The sequence below is a fragment of the Ambystoma mexicanum genome, chromosome 12 (assembly GCF_040938575.1).
Source record: "Ambystoma mexicanum isolate Mex_15411 chromosome 12, UKY_AmexF1_1, whole genome shotgun sequence".
Taxonomy (NCBI): domain Eukaryota; kingdom Metazoa; phylum Chordata; class Amphibia; order Caudata; family Ambystomatidae; genus Ambystoma; species Ambystoma mexicanum.
The window spans coordinates 774,121,212-774,138,159 of NC_090936.1; positions in this window are offsets into that span (position 1 = coordinate 774,121,212).

The window sequence follows — 16,948 nt, forward strand, 5'->3', positions numbered from 1 at the left end:
CCTTTTTTATATAGTAACTTGCTACTGACGTTTGTGCTGGCTAGTAGTGATGTAAAATAAGATGTGTTGACACTGATAGTCTCATGATGTATGAGTGATAACCAGCACAATGCAATCTGTCACCAGTAGGTTGAACACTAATTACATCACATAATACATTGGCCTATCAATATACGCTGCAACATTATTTCAGTGTGGCAGCTTATGTGTGCATGTGTTTGTTTGTTTTGTATCACAGCAGCATGATACCTTAGCAACACTATTCAGGTTTTAGGAGGCTGATTTATTCAGTCAGAATGGAACTTAAATTGGGCCCAGGCACCAATAAGAAAGTGGGCCAAAATCGTAAATGCATTTTCTTTAATTGTTTCAGTTGTATCCATGGGGACATCGTTTTATGTTCAAATGTGCTGCAAATATTGTATTGGAATTTACATTTGATCAATAAAGGTGGTCGAAACTACTAGCTGCAAAATACAATAATTCCTCAATCTTGCTCACTGGAGACCGAAAAAGCTGCCCCACACTGGCATGGAGGGCTGTGTGTAGTAGAACACGCCTGAACCTTGTATATTTGTGACAGAACATATTTATTCCACACATGAATTGTATACACTGTCACAATGGTTGTATTGCTTTGTGTGTCTGCCTTTTTGTATATAAGACTTCTTTGATTCAGGATTGATTCTATATGCCATTTTTTATTATCATCAGTTAAAGGCATTGGTTGCTCCCACCACAGAGGGTGCTAAAGAACAACAATCAGGTTTCGTGGATCGCCAGCTGAATTCCATTAACCAAGCCCACTTTCCAAGCAACATGTGGACTGTTTCCCCCACCCCACCATCTTCCCCCACCATCTCTTCCTTTACTATGACTTTCCTCCTCAACCTCTCCTCCGCAGCACCACTGTAAGTGATTTCAATCCGGCACACACCCAAGTCAAAGCCCAGCATGTAATGCACAACTGAAATCCTTATTTATTTGTGTCTATATATTCAATATTCTGAACGATATACCACTCATATCACACCCTTCTCCTGGACCCCCGTCCCGCCCGGTCAAACTGAACCAGGAATCAGGCTGGTTTGCAAAGGTAAATATTTATTTATGTATTTAACATTTAATCACAATATGTTTTAATAGATAAACAACAATCACCAATGGGGTGACAGAACACTGAATAATATCTTTAGTACAGGAGGAGTAAGTAATGAGCAAAACAAATGCAGCACAGAAAATAATACTTTTGTGTTGGTTTCAGATCAGATAGCACTATGGTTAGAAGTTCCCCCTGCAACACCCCTCAACCCCCAATGGCAATGTAAAGAGAGAACAGGTATTCAAGAATAGCACCAATCAAACAGAATATCAGTCCCACTTTCCCCCAGCAAACACAAGAGAAAAACGGAATTGACTTTTCAGCTGTCAGACTGGCTTTCTTTAGAATGGACTGGGCAAAAACACCAAATATGGTCAAAAATACTGAAATTGTTATACATTCCTATGGGAGCCGCTATAAACAGTTGCACACAAGCACAAGCGATGATTTGGTCAGCAGAAAACAATTGAAATCTTAAGGTCCAAGTTGGAAGCAGTTTAGAGCTATTTTACACGTGTAAACCTTCCAGATTTTTAAAATCGCGTCAAACTTTTCATTGCGCAATATTCGCAATAATGGGATTTGCAGTAAGGTTGTGAGTTCTATGGGCAGCTATTGATGTTGGGTTAGGAGTTGAAATGTTGTTTCTATCACAAAAATTGAGGGAGTTATAGATGTTTTAGTAAAGGTTGTTTTTGTAAAATAGGCGCGAGAATGTAAAACAGAAATTCACTTTTGAAAATGACAAATGGGTTTGCTGACACTGGGGGATGAATATGAAGAAGCGAATACTACACAGGAATCTTACAGTCACTGGATCAGGGTAACCCACCTGATAAGGAAACTCGACTTCTTCAGATGAGAAAAGGGTTAGTGCAAAGATATTTCTAACAATACTGGTTCTGAAGGAAAGATAGGATGGGTTGGATAGGGATAAGACAAGGCAAAGATACTCCTAACAATACTGGTTCTGAATGAAAGATAGGATGAGTCCGAGATAGGGATATGCTATGGGCCATAGTTCTTCATATTCATACTCACAGGATAAGTTTTTAAATGGGACCGTCAGCTCTGGTCAGGATTGGGTCTGGTCTAGGAAAGACAGCATATCTGGCATGGGACTGGATCCTCTAGGCCGGTCGCCGGATTGGCACAGGATCTGCTCTCCTAGCCTGTGGGTATTTGGATCAGCTGATGGCGAGTTCCTCAGGCAAGCCTAGTGATGGCAAGCCAGAGAATTTCTGGATACTGGTTCAAAAGGCCTTCTCACACCACACAGTGCTTTACTGAGTGGAGAGAATGAATTTGAGGATTTGGGGCTTTGCTGAAATCAATAGTCTCTATTGCTGGCAAGAGATTTGGCATCTGGATCTGGAAGAATATTTAAAGCTGGATGTAGAAATCTGGATCAGAGTGCTTCGCTGGAATCAGGAAAGTGGCTGGATCTGTGAGTCCCTATGTGTTGTCAGTTGTCTCTACTTATGCTATAGAATGACATCACAAAGGGGGTGTGTGGGGCGGTTTAGCTAAACTAGCCCCTGAGCTGGGATTGGTCCAAACATCATCTCCGCCTTGCAATTTGATTGATTGGATCAAGGCTGGGTGTTGTCACTTTTTATGATTTGCTTTACAAGCCTCAGAGACTTCCCTTTAGCCACTGGTCTCAAAATCGGATTTGATGCTAACTGTACGTTTCTACATTGATCGCCTTCATACAATCACACACAAAGATGCCATATTTTACGTAGCAGCTATTCCTCAAAACCCGCAGTGGTGGGATCTTGTCTCCACTTTCTACAGAATTTTGACCTTTTCGCTATGAACACAATATCCAATTTTTCTGCAAATTTCCACAAGTGTGCGTGTTTAACATAGGGATATGCGTGTACATTTTCACAATTCTAACAGTAATACATTTAGCATAAAACCACATATCTTGCCATTCCTGTCCAGAACATGTCACACAGTTCTGACGCCTCTTCACACGTGCAGCCAGAAATTAAATTAACAACTCTGTCCTTTTTATATTTTTCACCATTTTTAATAGCAAGTTAGGAGTCTTTTAAAATGTGTTATTTGTTCATGTTTAGCAACAGATGGTCGCTTGGCTCTGCCTCTTTTTGTCTCCCTGCAGTCCAGGGCATCCCCCTCCTTGCTTGTTCCTTCCAGAGGCCATTTACAACCCCTTTCACACTTCCAGTTTCCTGGGCTGAAGCTTTGTCATTGTTCCTTTGCTTTCTGTAGACAACATTCTGTTCTAACCTGCAATTAACACCTCCCAGTGAGTTTCTGCTGAGAGGAAGGCCCTCCTTCTGGGAGAAAAACCTGTGTTTCCAGTTCTGGCAGCTTCAGCCAAGCTAATTAACTTTTAAACTAGCAAAAACCATATTTGTTGCATCACATACAAATACATTTCTTGCTTGGCCTTAAAATCTGTGGAATCAAAAAATACAACTAAAATATGTATCTCCTTTTTGGCAACAATCCTGTTTATGTTTGCTAATCAGCAGACATTTTAGTTTTAGGTCATTTTAAAGCTTGCTCAGTACTCCTCTGACGGCTGTCATTCAGGCAGCCCCGGGTACTGCACCCAGATTTTGGCATAGAGGCTGTCAGTTTTCAGACTTTGTATGTTTCACAATTTTCCATTTGATACATGGGTTTTAGCACCAGGCAAGATTGTGAATGTTGGAAAGTTTTGTGTTGTAGGCATTTTGGAGTGTTTGGCAACAAAGCCAATGGCATTTGTAGGCACATTTTTGGGTTTCATTTGCAAAGTGTTGCTTCTTTCTCTGTGCACTCTGTTTGCTGATCATGGGACCCACTGGCACATTTCTGCAGGGTGTGCTCTAATCCACTGCACATGCACCATGGGTGGCAGGTTGTGATTCCCTCTTTTTGTGTGCTGAAGCACACTGTTTTTGTAGGTTTTTGGCGCGCATAAGGGTTTTGCCACCATTGTTGCTGTTTCTTTCCCCACAACTGGCAGAGTGATGCTGCATAGCATAGCGGAGTGGGTCAATACATCCCACAGAGCGTACCTCATTACGACGGCAGCTGCTGTGTCTGCTGCTCTGTCTCCCAGTCAATGCCGTCATGGAAATGGAATATGTTAAGCAACTTCAATTCAGTACTCCAACTAAGTCAGTGTCTATTCTGGGATGCCCAAGGGAAGCCCTTATTTATATATTTTTATGACAAGTTCATAGATCTGGATGATAAACCCTTGTATAAACGCCCCTCTCTTTGAATCCCTGTGACCTCACTGAGCCAAGAAGTAGGTTTGTTTTGCAAATTAAAAGATTTATTTTACAAATTAAAGAATATATATCACACTTTTATAAATAAATTAATATTTGATAGCACACTTATGAATATGACAGTGATCAACAATGGATAATATTACACTAGCACACTTTTATAATGACTTAGGAGTTGGTATAGAGAGGATAAAGTAGCTGAGAATGCTTTTATGGGTTCAAGGAAATGCAATGATGGAAAAGAATGCAGCACAGAAATAACTGAGATGGTTTCCACAAGAGATAATATGATCACTTTTTCTTTTGACAATTCACTCCCCCCCTATGCAATATAAGGAGGTGGAAGGAGAGCACACAATTTTCAGGAATACAATCAAATGCAATACCAGTGCAGTTCCCCCCTAGCAAGCTTAGAGCAACATGGATGATTTTAAACACAGGCAAACATACTTTAAATGTGATTTGCAAAGAAGTGAAAATATGCTAAAAATGATTTTAATTCCCTATAGGAGATTCAGAGTAGGTGATAGCTACTTAAGATTGGTTCAGGTCAACACTATCAGTGATTCATGAGGGATTATCAGGTTTAAAACGGATTTCAGCAGTTGCAAGCAAAAGACAGCGATTTTGACAGGTGGAGAAATTTGATTCAAATTGCAATTCGTGGCACTTTTTCCGAGTGCGTCAAGTGTGATTACAGAAAAACTATAAGGATCCTAGCTTTAAAATGAAAGTTAAATCTTATTCCTAGCACACGCGGTTCAAAAGATACAGACGATTTTGTGGAGGTAGATTTTCAGAAATGAAATGAAATAATGATTCAGAATGGCAAATTACATTTTCACAGGTTTGAAATCACAGAATGAACACACGGTTTCTATGATGCAGTTCTACATAGGTGGAAATGGTTTGAATTAGATTATTTTAGACTAAGAGATTGGCTTTGCACAGTTCTGGCTGAGTACTCACACTATAAATTTGAAATAGGCCATCAAGGTCAGGTCAGGTTTGGGCTTCACTCGCCACGGACGGTCTCTGGTACTGGTTCTGCTCACAGCAATCTGGTCTGGGTCTGCTATCGGCACTGCACAGTGGTTTGGTCTGGTTTGGTCTCTGGTTCTGGCAAAAGTTCTTGGCACTGCACAGCGGTCTGGTCTGGGTCTCTCTGGATACAGCACTGCTTTCTGGGTTCTGGCACAGGGTTCTAGCCAGAATCAAACAGCACAGCCCGGCTGTTGAAGAGTTTAATTAGGTTGCAAAAGATTTTGAGACCTGCTGAAAAGGGTTCAGCTTGTGGATCAGGCCTCTCTGCTACAAAGTTCTGGAATCTGGAGTCTTCTGGCAAAGCGCTTCGCAGGAAATCAGTTTGAAGTGGGAAGTGAGTGTCCCTACCTGGGTCTCAGTGGTCCTGTTTATGTCTTTTGAAAGTGGGTGGGAAGGCTGACTTTCTATGCCCAACCCTCTGAAGATCCTGATAGGTTAGTGGATTTTCTGTGCTCTCACTGGAGGACAGAGTGGTGAGTCATCCGGTGTCATTTTTATGGCATACAGAAAGAACACTCCCCTTGTCACTTTGCACACAAATCTATTTTTGATCCAAATGAGTATTTATGTACAATTTTTCTAATATTATATGTCCAGTTAACATATTTTCTGTTGCACCAAACTATCCGATCCCTGTCTTTGTAAGATGTTGTGTCCCCTTCTGACATAATTCTGCCCTTTTCATCCAGAACACAACCTCTAAACTTTTCCAGAATTTACACAAATGTGCGCAAGGAATATGGGCATCAGATGATGAAGTGTCAGATTTTTAACATACAGACACTTGGAGTAACACCCTATTTTCCGCTACTACTCCCCAGAACATACCACAGAGTCCTAACACCTCTTAAAATGTGCACAGAAAAATCACAGAAATAATGATATTATTTACATAATTTTGACACTTCCGTACTATGAATTATCCATCTTTTTAAAATTATGCTCTGGCCCAGATGGGTGTGGTTTAGGTTCCAAAGCACATGGGGGAATTTCTGTCTGTCCCCGCCTCCAGCTCAGGTGGCTCCCAGAGGCAGCTCCCCTCCCATTTCCTTCCAAGAGGAAGTCATTTAAGACCCCTGATTTAGCATTTGCCTGAGCCAAGGAAAGTCCATTGTTCTGTTTTCCTGCAGCCCCAGGTACCCCTCCCCTAATTCAATCAGAGAGGTGTGATCTCCTTTTGGTGGGAACAGCAGAAGGCAGCCAGGCCTGTGAATGCAGTTGCTGGGCAAGTTTCAACTCCTGTCGGGGGTAGTTGCCGGGCAGAATTCAATCTCTTTAAGCCAGGCTTCAGCCAAATGTCACTTTTGTTCCAGTTTTTCTTCATTCAAATCAAACTTACAATTTTTTACACATGCAACTAGAACGCTGATTCTAAGTTCAAAACTATGACATTTAAACAGTTGCAACCTATGTGACACTTAAAAGTAGGTCACTCATGTATTTTAAACATTTTGATTCTAGTGGCTTTAAATCCAATTTCACTTAAGCTGCTGACATCCACAGTTCAGCCGGTTTTGTTATAAACATTGTTTTAGGCTCTTCATCTTTCCAGATTTTGTATGCACATAAGACTACATTCTGCCATGTCTGCTTGTGTTCAGTGAGATTTTTTAATATCTTGCAATGTTTAAAATAGGCATTTTGAGCTTGCATTTCAGATAAACATATGTGATTTCAAAGTGCTTTTTGAGCTAACAGGCACTGCTGTTTTTCCTTTGGCACCACGTTTCACTCATGGCGCTTCTAGCCCATCACGCTCGCACTGGTGGGTGGCAGGTCAGGCGACCATTTTGGTGTGCGCAAAACTGCGTGGTTTTCCTGGATTCTGGCGCAAATGTGGGCCTTTCGGCCATCTTGGATTTTCTAAGCCCACAGCACCAAACGTTGTAGCCTAATAATTCAAACATGGGTCAAGACATCTGACAAATAGGGGGTCTGCATGGAGCCATGCCTTCCAGCTCTGTGGCAACCATCTTGTGTAAGTATTTTCTTTCAATGAAGGGAACGCAGTCATAGAGTCCCATTCATTGAAATAACATATTTTGCTCCTAGCATCCCAGTTTTCTGGATTTTAAACCTGGGGTGCTAACAGCAATAATCACCCGGCTGGAACGGGTGATAAGGGCCCAGTGTCCAAATAAAAGACCCAATCGTAGCCTTTGTAATCATTGATTATTGCTTAAACATCACTTGGTTTGTGGTACACATTGTTTGTAGATTGTATCAAATAATTTGGTTCCTGTAAAGCATTGTTTAAATGATCATCTACATAGTAAATATATTCCCTACTGATGTAGTAATCTACAGCATTTGAATTCCTGGATGAGTAGGGTTATTGTTCTTGGTGTTTTGTGAGTTTTTATACAAAAAGTAGAACTCAATATAAATGTGCCAATTGTTAGCCTAGAAAAAGCCTGGTGGGTGAAAAACGTGTTGGCAACAATCGTTGAGCAAAAAACTATTTCACACCATTTGATAGAAATATGTTTGGATAATAGTTAGAAGACTTGAGGTTTAACAGGTCCTACCATTTTTGACAATAGTCCGTTGGGATCAGTGCAATTAATAATGTACAATGAAACCATATTTATTTTTTGAAAAGTTATCTAAAGTTGGATTCAGAATATATATATTATGTTTTTGCACAACTATTGAATAAGCGTCCATTCATTTGATTAATGCCCTACACCTATAACGATAGTGATGCTGTATTCAGACCAGGGATTTTTTGACAAATGATTTCAAGGCGATACTGTCTAGCAAAAACATTGCATTATCTGAGCATTTGCAATTGTGTTTTTTCTGGTGCTAAATGCAGCAGAGGGAAAAGCCTGCCTATCTACTTGGCTACACTGATATGCAGTGTAATGCTTGTTTTTAAGGACAGCGTGCAGCCACTGCAGCTTTAACACGTTTAGGCAGCTTGTCTCTTGACAGTATTGGTTTCTGGGAAGTATGCGTTGTCACCACTCCCGATGCGTGTAGTGAGCAGAGATCGCCCGAGATGACTCTTCATTGTCCTTCCTGGAGAACCATTACATTTGTATCAATGCAATGTGATCTACTCCCTAGGAACCAGCATTTTCCGAGCATTGCTGTGAGCAAAGAAATCAAGGTAAATGCCTCTTGAGAAAGCCAGACTCAACCGGCAGCTCAAATGCAGACCTTTGAAAGTAATAATGGTTAATATCACAGAACATGATATGTGCATTCATTCACACTGTGCAATGCACTCATATAAAGAAATATCATTTCTAGCAAATGTTCAGCAGGAAAACTAAAGGTATTACTTTTTTAGGTAAAACTAAACGCTCCTGTTCTAAACATGTAAAGTGTTTTATTAAAAACCAAAAGATTGAAGTCGTAGAGTGTTATAAATACCTAGGGGTGCTAATAGACCATAATCTGTGCTGGAAACAGCACTGGAGTGAAACCAAAAGTAAATGTATGAGGAATGCTATGGCATTGAGTCAATGTATAGGGCTCCAAAGCGGCGCCTCTGTTAGCTCAATCTTACTGCTGTTCTCTGCCAAAGCTGTGCCATGTTCATTATATGCTGCTGAAATTTAGGGCAACAATGTTAAAACTGAAATGAATAAATTTGAAGCAAAAATGTTTAGGATTTAATTTACAATGCCGATATCTTTGATTATATTTTATTGAAATGCAATTTGATGTGCATTTACGATATTTTAGATTATAAAATTGCAATGCTATTTGTTAAATTGAGCAGATTGGATAACAATAGTTTTACTGTTGAGTTGATGAAATGTTTTAACAATATGGAAAATCATCATGTTTTATGTGTAATAGATTCAATGCAAACTGTGCATTCCAAATGGGTAAAATAAAATGCCTATTTGTGGCTGGAACACTCACATGCAATGATTACGCAGCTATTGAAAGTGTTGATAGATGATTATGGGAACGAAAGATATGGTTAATCTTGCAACAAAAGTAAATTGTGGTATATTCCTAAAGTACTGGTCGAATGCTTCCAGAAAACCTAAATCTCAAGCTGACTTTCCAGACAGCAATACCATCAGGTGTTATTTATTATTAAAATTCAACATGTGCAACACATTAGAAATAATGCGTGCAAAATGGGGTATTGCAAGGGATCAAAGGATATGCAGACTGTGTGGTACATCTTCAATAGAATCTGCGGAACATATTATTTGTCAATGTGAGAGTCTTAACCCCTTAAGAACTAAACATTTGAAAACATATGACAACACTAGCAATTCGGAGAACATAATAAGGAAATCTCTTTTACATGGAAGCAATTTGAATCTCATCTTTCATATGATGATGTTTTCTGACTTAATTGTATGCATTCTTAAACAATTATCTGTTGACATTCTGCTTTTATAGATTTTTTTTTTACCACAATGAATTTTGAATCTGATAGCATTTTGTAACTTGTATGTGATGAAATTGGGTTTTGTTGTTTGTGTTAAATATATGTAACGCCTTTGTTGGCTGTGAACATATTTAAATAAAAAAATATCATTTAAAAAATACCATTTACACAAATGCATCGTAGCTGTTGAAAAAATCTTCTCTGCATACATTCAGGTAGTGTTGTTCAGTTCATCAATGTACTTTGTATTTGTTTTAGAATTAAAGGGTCTCCTCAAATGAATTTGTATATAACTGAGACTTCAATCATGCCCCAGTTTAATGGAACATGCTATAATGTATGGCATATTTTCTGTGCAAAAAAGATTGAACACAGTGTTCACTTTTATAATTACACACAAGCCAAATCTTGATACCTTTTATTGGACTAACTAAAATTATTATGTGGCGATTAGCTTATGAAGTCCCCTTTACTTTGCCTATGGATGGTGCCCAGAGTGGAATGAGCTACACAGAAAAGCAATTTGTTCTCATATATGCAAAGAATGTGCAGTTTATAATCTGTTAGCTGAAAGACGAGCATTCATGAAATGCAGGCGTACAAAGTCAATCTTATCTACCGAACCATTTATCTGGCAACAGGAAATACACATAATAGTGCAGATTGAAAATGATTCACAATTCTAGTAGCACTGGGAGTTGCATTTTAAGAATGCACACATTATCCACACGCAACTGTAAGAAGGGTCCTTTGTGTAAACTGACTCAGGATTGATCTTTCCTGTGGTTGACCTGTTTCGGGTTTCTTGATTGGTCCTCTATGCAAAGGGTCTCTGCAGGTTTAAAATTGCCTGTTTGTTACACCCTTTGTATTGAGGAAATTATAATTGTGTCTTAGTATTCTTATTTGTTCTGAGGCTTTCGACAGGTGAGAAAGTTTCAGAGCCATCTTGGAAGTCTTCCTGTGTTTTGCTAATGACTCTTCTGTCTTCCACAGTCGTCACTGTGCACTGGGAACTGTTGTGTTATGCTACTGTCAGACCTCAATGTGAGATTTGGATACTTGCCTCTCTGGGATTGTATAAACAGGCTAATTTGTTGAGTGCTCAAATTCCAGGGAGCAGAGGTGTTGCTAGGGGGCCGGGGGGCGGGTGGATAACCCCGGTCTTTTGGTTGTAGCCCCGGATAGAAGCATAGGGGCTACAACTAAAAGGCTAGCTGGCCCCGAGTCCCGACAGTCCTGACATTAGCGTAGCCCCGGATCTTTTCCAGACCTAGCAACATCCCTGTCAGCGAGCATGTTTGTTGTTTCACCGGTCACTCTCCATTCAGGAGATATATGGATTTCCCTGAATGTTTACAGTCTGAAAGATGTTCCTGTTCCACCAGTCATCACGCAGGAAATCTGTCACGCTGAACCTGTACTGTCCTGAAAGAATGTTTATTTTATGGAACGTTCAATGTTTAACTGCACGCCCCCTGTATGCAGCATACTAGTTTGGGATCGATTTCTCTCAAAGCCAAGGGCTGCTGGGCCTGGGAGCTGTTTTCTAATGGTGCAGGCCATTTAAGAGGATGTATTCATTCCACACCTTAGAGGGGTTGTTGAGCGCAGCAAAGTCTGCTCCCTCCACCCTCCACTGAGTAGCAGTTGGACCTTTCCAGGCCCCTGTGGTTTAGCTCCCTCATGGAAAAAGATGGGACCTCCACTAACTCACATCACACCCCTGCTGATCCCCTTTCCATGTGTATTATTTAAAGCTTTGTATAGCATGCACTTGGTGTCACTGGCACGTTCCACAGTTGGAAAATACACAATATTTAACACAGTGTGTGAACGAGGGAGGGGGGACATAACAGTTTGCAGTAGACTCAGCTAAGTGGTATTTCCTTTTTAATGCTTTGTCAATATGTCATTCTGTGTAGAATGCCCCTAGATCTGGCACGCTGGACAAACATGTGAAGTTAGGAATAAAATGCACACGTGTTGTTACACCTTTAATTAGTGACTCAATAATACACGGTTTTCACACGTTTGTTTCATATTATTTGTACATAAATGAATAGAGCGTTCTTGTGTAGGAGTTATTAGGACAATAATGTTGATGCTGAATTGGGAGGAACGTGACTTACTATATGAAATGCACTTGGAAAGTGTGCAGCCACTAGATCAATTGAGGAAGAAAGCAGTGCGAATTCCTCTGCCTGAGCCCCTACCCCACTATCCACCCGTGCATCGTGTAATATACTCCTGCTTGCTCTGTGATTGACAACACTGCCATCGAGGGTGACCCCCGGCCCCTGAGCCGCTCACACTTCGATTGCTACATGTTATGAATTGTGATTAGCAATCAAAGCTGGGTGGCTGACAGCTCTCCGATGTTAACACATGACGGAAAACAGAACACATTTCCTGACTGGCGCGAGCAGCTTGCTTGTTGTAATGCACGCGAGCTATCGCGGGAGCAGACACATTGTCATCATGTTCTGCTGAATGGAATTCATGGGGCACCATTCAATTGGACGTTTAACGTGTTGATGCAATGACACTAGCCTGATTCTGACGTATGTTTTATAACGTAGATGCCACGTTTTTCTAAACATTTCACCGAAGAAATCTTTTTTAAAAAAAAATAATTATATGAAATATGCCTGCTCTATACTGACCTGGTGGGCGTGTTCTTAATGCTGAATCTTCATTGGCGTACTGCTGGTCAACAACTACATCAGATTTGTAGATCTGAACTGAGCCTCAACATTCAGTATTCCAGCTAAGGATATCGAAGCATTTCGACAAAATAAAACCACTACTAGAGAGAAGTACCCTCCTGTAATGATGGCAGATAAATGTTTCAAGATGACACATTAAAAAACCATTGCACCACGACAAGTGCAGTTTGGCATATTAAAAGCACCAGGGCAAAAATTGCCCTAGTGCAAAAAAGATGCATTTTCACTACATTTTTGCAAAAGTGCAAAGTTTGCCCTAGTGCTATTATGGAATGCTACTACAACTAGGGCAAACTTTTCGCTGATGCAAAAATCTAATAAAAATCCATCTTGTTAGCACTAGGGCACTTTTAGCCCTGCTGCTTTTAGTATGCCAAACTGCACTTGTCGAGGTGCAATGGTTTTTTAATGTGTCAGTGTTTTTAAAAAACTGGGCACACTTTGCCCTAGTGCTAATAGCGTGCAAACCTTGCACTAGCACCGGTGTAAAGTTTCTGTAATCTGGACCCAGGTGTTTTTTGTTTTTTTGTTTATCTCTCTCAGTTGCCTGCTAGTGAGTTACTCTTTCGGAGCATATGTGGTTCCAAGAAGTGATGTGGGGTGTGGGGAGTGAGTGGTCAGATTTTGGTAGGCATTGTTGGATGGTGAGAGTTTAAGTGCAGGGGTTTTGTGCAGTTGCTCAGTCACTAGTTTGTGTGTGTTGTCCACTGTGTGTGGTTTAAGTTGAGGAGTTTGAAGATGCGAGTAAGTGAAGTACAGGGGCTGGTTATCAGAGCCCTGGCTAAATGCTGTTTTCTATTAGTGTTTAAATAGGAAAAAGCATTGTTCAGCTTATTTTGCGTTAATGTGGAAACACTTGTATTGGTTTTGAAAAAGCAGTACAGAAAAAAAATCATTCATCTTTCTTGTTATGTTGTAATTTGGGATTTTCTGTAGCCAAACGGCATTTCCTTACTTTGTGATGACGAGTTATCACCTCTACAATGGTTTGAATACGCCATACTGAAAAGGCATTATCTTGCTTGATTTGCAATGATTTTGGTTGCTATTTTACAGGCTAGATTGCACTTCGATTGGGGCATGGATACAGCTCGCGTGTGTCCATTTGTTCACTAGCCCGGGTTGTGGGCCGTTATCCTTGACCCGTGGTGATGTCTATTCAAAGGTGATAGATGGTGAAAGTAGTTTGGTAGAAAGACAGAAACCTTATAGGGCCACCTATGTAGCCCATGTAGCCCATGCCTGACACTGACTAGTATACACCATAGTAAATAAGGACAATGTGGTGGCACCTCCGCCCACCACTGACGGGTTATGTCACCCACGTACACAATATGGTCCAAGATGTTCGAAAATGTCCTACAGAAAAGCTCACAAATTGAAGCTAAAGAACTTTTCTGCATAAACCTTTGCAACGACTGAGGGTTTCTGCTCAGCAATGGCTCTGTATGTTATTCCTAACTGAAGAACATAAGGTCCAAGTGTTTATTTCTTAAGTTAAAGCCATACAGATTGAGACAATTAATTTGTGGTATGTCACCAGGATGGCCAGGTAGGGATGGGGATTGGCATTGACTACAGATACATGTGATGCAAGTGGTCTTATATGGCATCTGTCTGTCACTATTACTAACCTCCCTGCGCTTGGCTCTGTGAGAAACGAGGAAATGGGATTCATTAATGGGACAGTAGGAAAGGGAGATGCAAAGCCTATGGTATCCATGTGCGCAGGTCCGAAGTGCCCGGTTCCTGAGTGTCGATCTGCTTTCTTTGTGTTTGGTGGAAGAAACTTGGGCACATGCTATCCACCTGGAAGATTTCAAGATCTGAAAGACTACAGCACTTTGGGTCTGGTTGACACTGATGTGGGAGAGAGCAATGGGTCTAAAGAGGAGAGCTTAGTCGTGGCTCAGTTAGTGTTGAAGTGCTAACAGCTAGGCTTGTGGTGGCTTTCTGTTGGTGTATTGTGGGTGCAGTGTAAGGTGCCAGGAGTCAGGGGAATACCTGTGTTGGAACACATTCTTTAGGGTCTTTATCCAAATTTGGAATGACAGAATAATTGTCTGCCTTTTGAAGCGAGGGAATTCTTGTGTTTAACCTTGTGGTGTCCCAAATAGTATAGTTAGTATTCTTCTGAATAGTTAAGAATTCGTCCAAAGCATAGTATGAAGCTGATTCGATAAACCATGTTCCAAACATATGAAGCACATTTAGAAGAAAAGAAAATGAAAGCACTATTTTAAATGTGTTCTCGTGTTTTATTTATTTCTCTTCATTTCAATCCACATAGCATTGTTATTTAAAGCATATATGCAAGAAAACACCAATTAAAAGAGCAGGGACCAATTGTATTGAAAGATGTTGCTTATTCAAAACAATTACCACACTGTCCGTCTTCACAGATGAAACATTGCTAGGTTACAATGAAAAGAGCAGGGACCAATTGTATTGAAAGATGTTGCTTATTCAAAACAATTACCACACTGTCCGTCTTCACAGATGAAACATTGCTAGATTACAATGATCAAAATGGATTTTGCAATTTGCAAATGCCTTTCTGCATCTCAAACATTGCAATTTCTTCTGAGATGGAATGTAGCGTGGCCAAGAAGCGAGTTTGGAACCTTGCTTTCTTCTAAACTAGTAACGTATAAATGGTGTCTGCACACTTTTGCAGGATACAAGTCAAGGGTACCTGTGAGATGAGTGTTCTCCATCTCCTGGCTACCTCCCGACCCCAATAACCCAAACGAGGTACCTTTCCATAGATCCTGATAAGGTTGCGCAGGTTTAATCACTCATAGGAAAGCCTGACATGTGAATGAATCTTACCAAACCCTACAAGCTCTTAGAAGGCACTTATCTGTGGGACGTTTGCCCAATTCCAATACTTCTCCATCAATATCCACATACCCCACCTCCTTCACACCATAGTAGAAGATTGAAGGCTCTATGTTCTTTTCTATATCATCCTTGAACCCTCCACCCAACAACACCAGTTCCCCATCACTCTCTGTATTCAAAGAAAAGTGTTTGCATTTCCTAAACCATTTGAGTTGGGGCAAACTGGCCTGTAATGTTATAGAAAGGGATTTCTCAATAAGCAAGGGGTTCCAAGTGGTGAATATATGATGGGAAATGCAAGCCACATCTTGCACTGTCTGAAATCGAACGGATCCGTCCTGAACCCTAGGGGCATTGTGGCAGACTGCACATTGGGAAGCCTTCTGACTTCCAAACTTTCTCTCATCGTACTATCTTCATCAGCAAATCCTAGCTCACTGACTCTGTCCCATAAAATGAGTGTCCTGACACCTATCGCCCTATACTCCCTCTGACAAGACTGACCAACAGGGAACTGGAGTGATTTTCCATCACTAGGACTCATTAAGTTTGTAGCAGTTTCACATGCTGTAATAAGGTCAAATGGAATTACCGATACCCTATGCTGTGAGCATGCAGTCATGAGGGCCCCTCAGTTATTCAACTTTTTGGAGTCTCTTTGGAGTCCATTGGAGATTGCCTTTTACCAAATGCAGTATTTCCCACATGAGGTATTATCGAATGCAGTAGGTGTTTTATGTGGAAGACCTTTCATCCACACAAAATAGCTTGATTATATCAAGTTTCAGTACAAACTCTTAATTTGGCAGTGTGATAAGAGTAGTGGTAATATTGGTACTGCCTCTTTTTACCACATCACCACAGTCTTAATGAGGCCCATGAAGTTCCTTTTAGAAGCCTTTTAGGTGGGGCATGTCACGCTGTCTGACATATAAAGGTATCCTGAACCTTACTGGTCTCCACTACCTGTTGTGAATTCTTAAAAATTCTCAGTAGACTTTTTATCCTTAGAGCTTCTCTTCAGTACGCAAGCAAATGAACCTTAGTCTGATAGTTTATCAGGAATATTATTAGGCAGTGCTTTATTTGATTCACTTTTGCATTCAAATGAAAAGATAAAGAGCCAAACAGCCTTTTCTCATCTGGAATTCGGCTGAATACTTACTCCAAGCTCAGGTTTGGTACACCCTAATCTGAAGCATTGTTAAAAAAATCCAACCACAGCACCAGGACACTAAGAGCATTATTAATGTGCTGAGGTTAATAGCCATATCACTTTTCTGCTTACCCCATTGTGAAATACTATTTCTATGTGCATAGGAATGCAGTGCAATCAGGATTAAATCATTCAGTGCTTAGAGAAAAATGTACACAGCATCAGACACAATTAGTGGCCGTACTGTTGTACTCTGTTAAGTGACTTCAATTCAGCACTCCAACTACGTCAATGCCTAGTCTGGAATGCCCAAGGGAAGCCCTTATTTACATATTTTTATGACAAGTTCATAGATCTGGATGATAAAACCTTGTATAACGCCCCTCTTTTTGGATCGCCAAGACCTCACTGAGCCAAAAAGTAGGTTTGTTTTGCAAATTAAAAGATTTA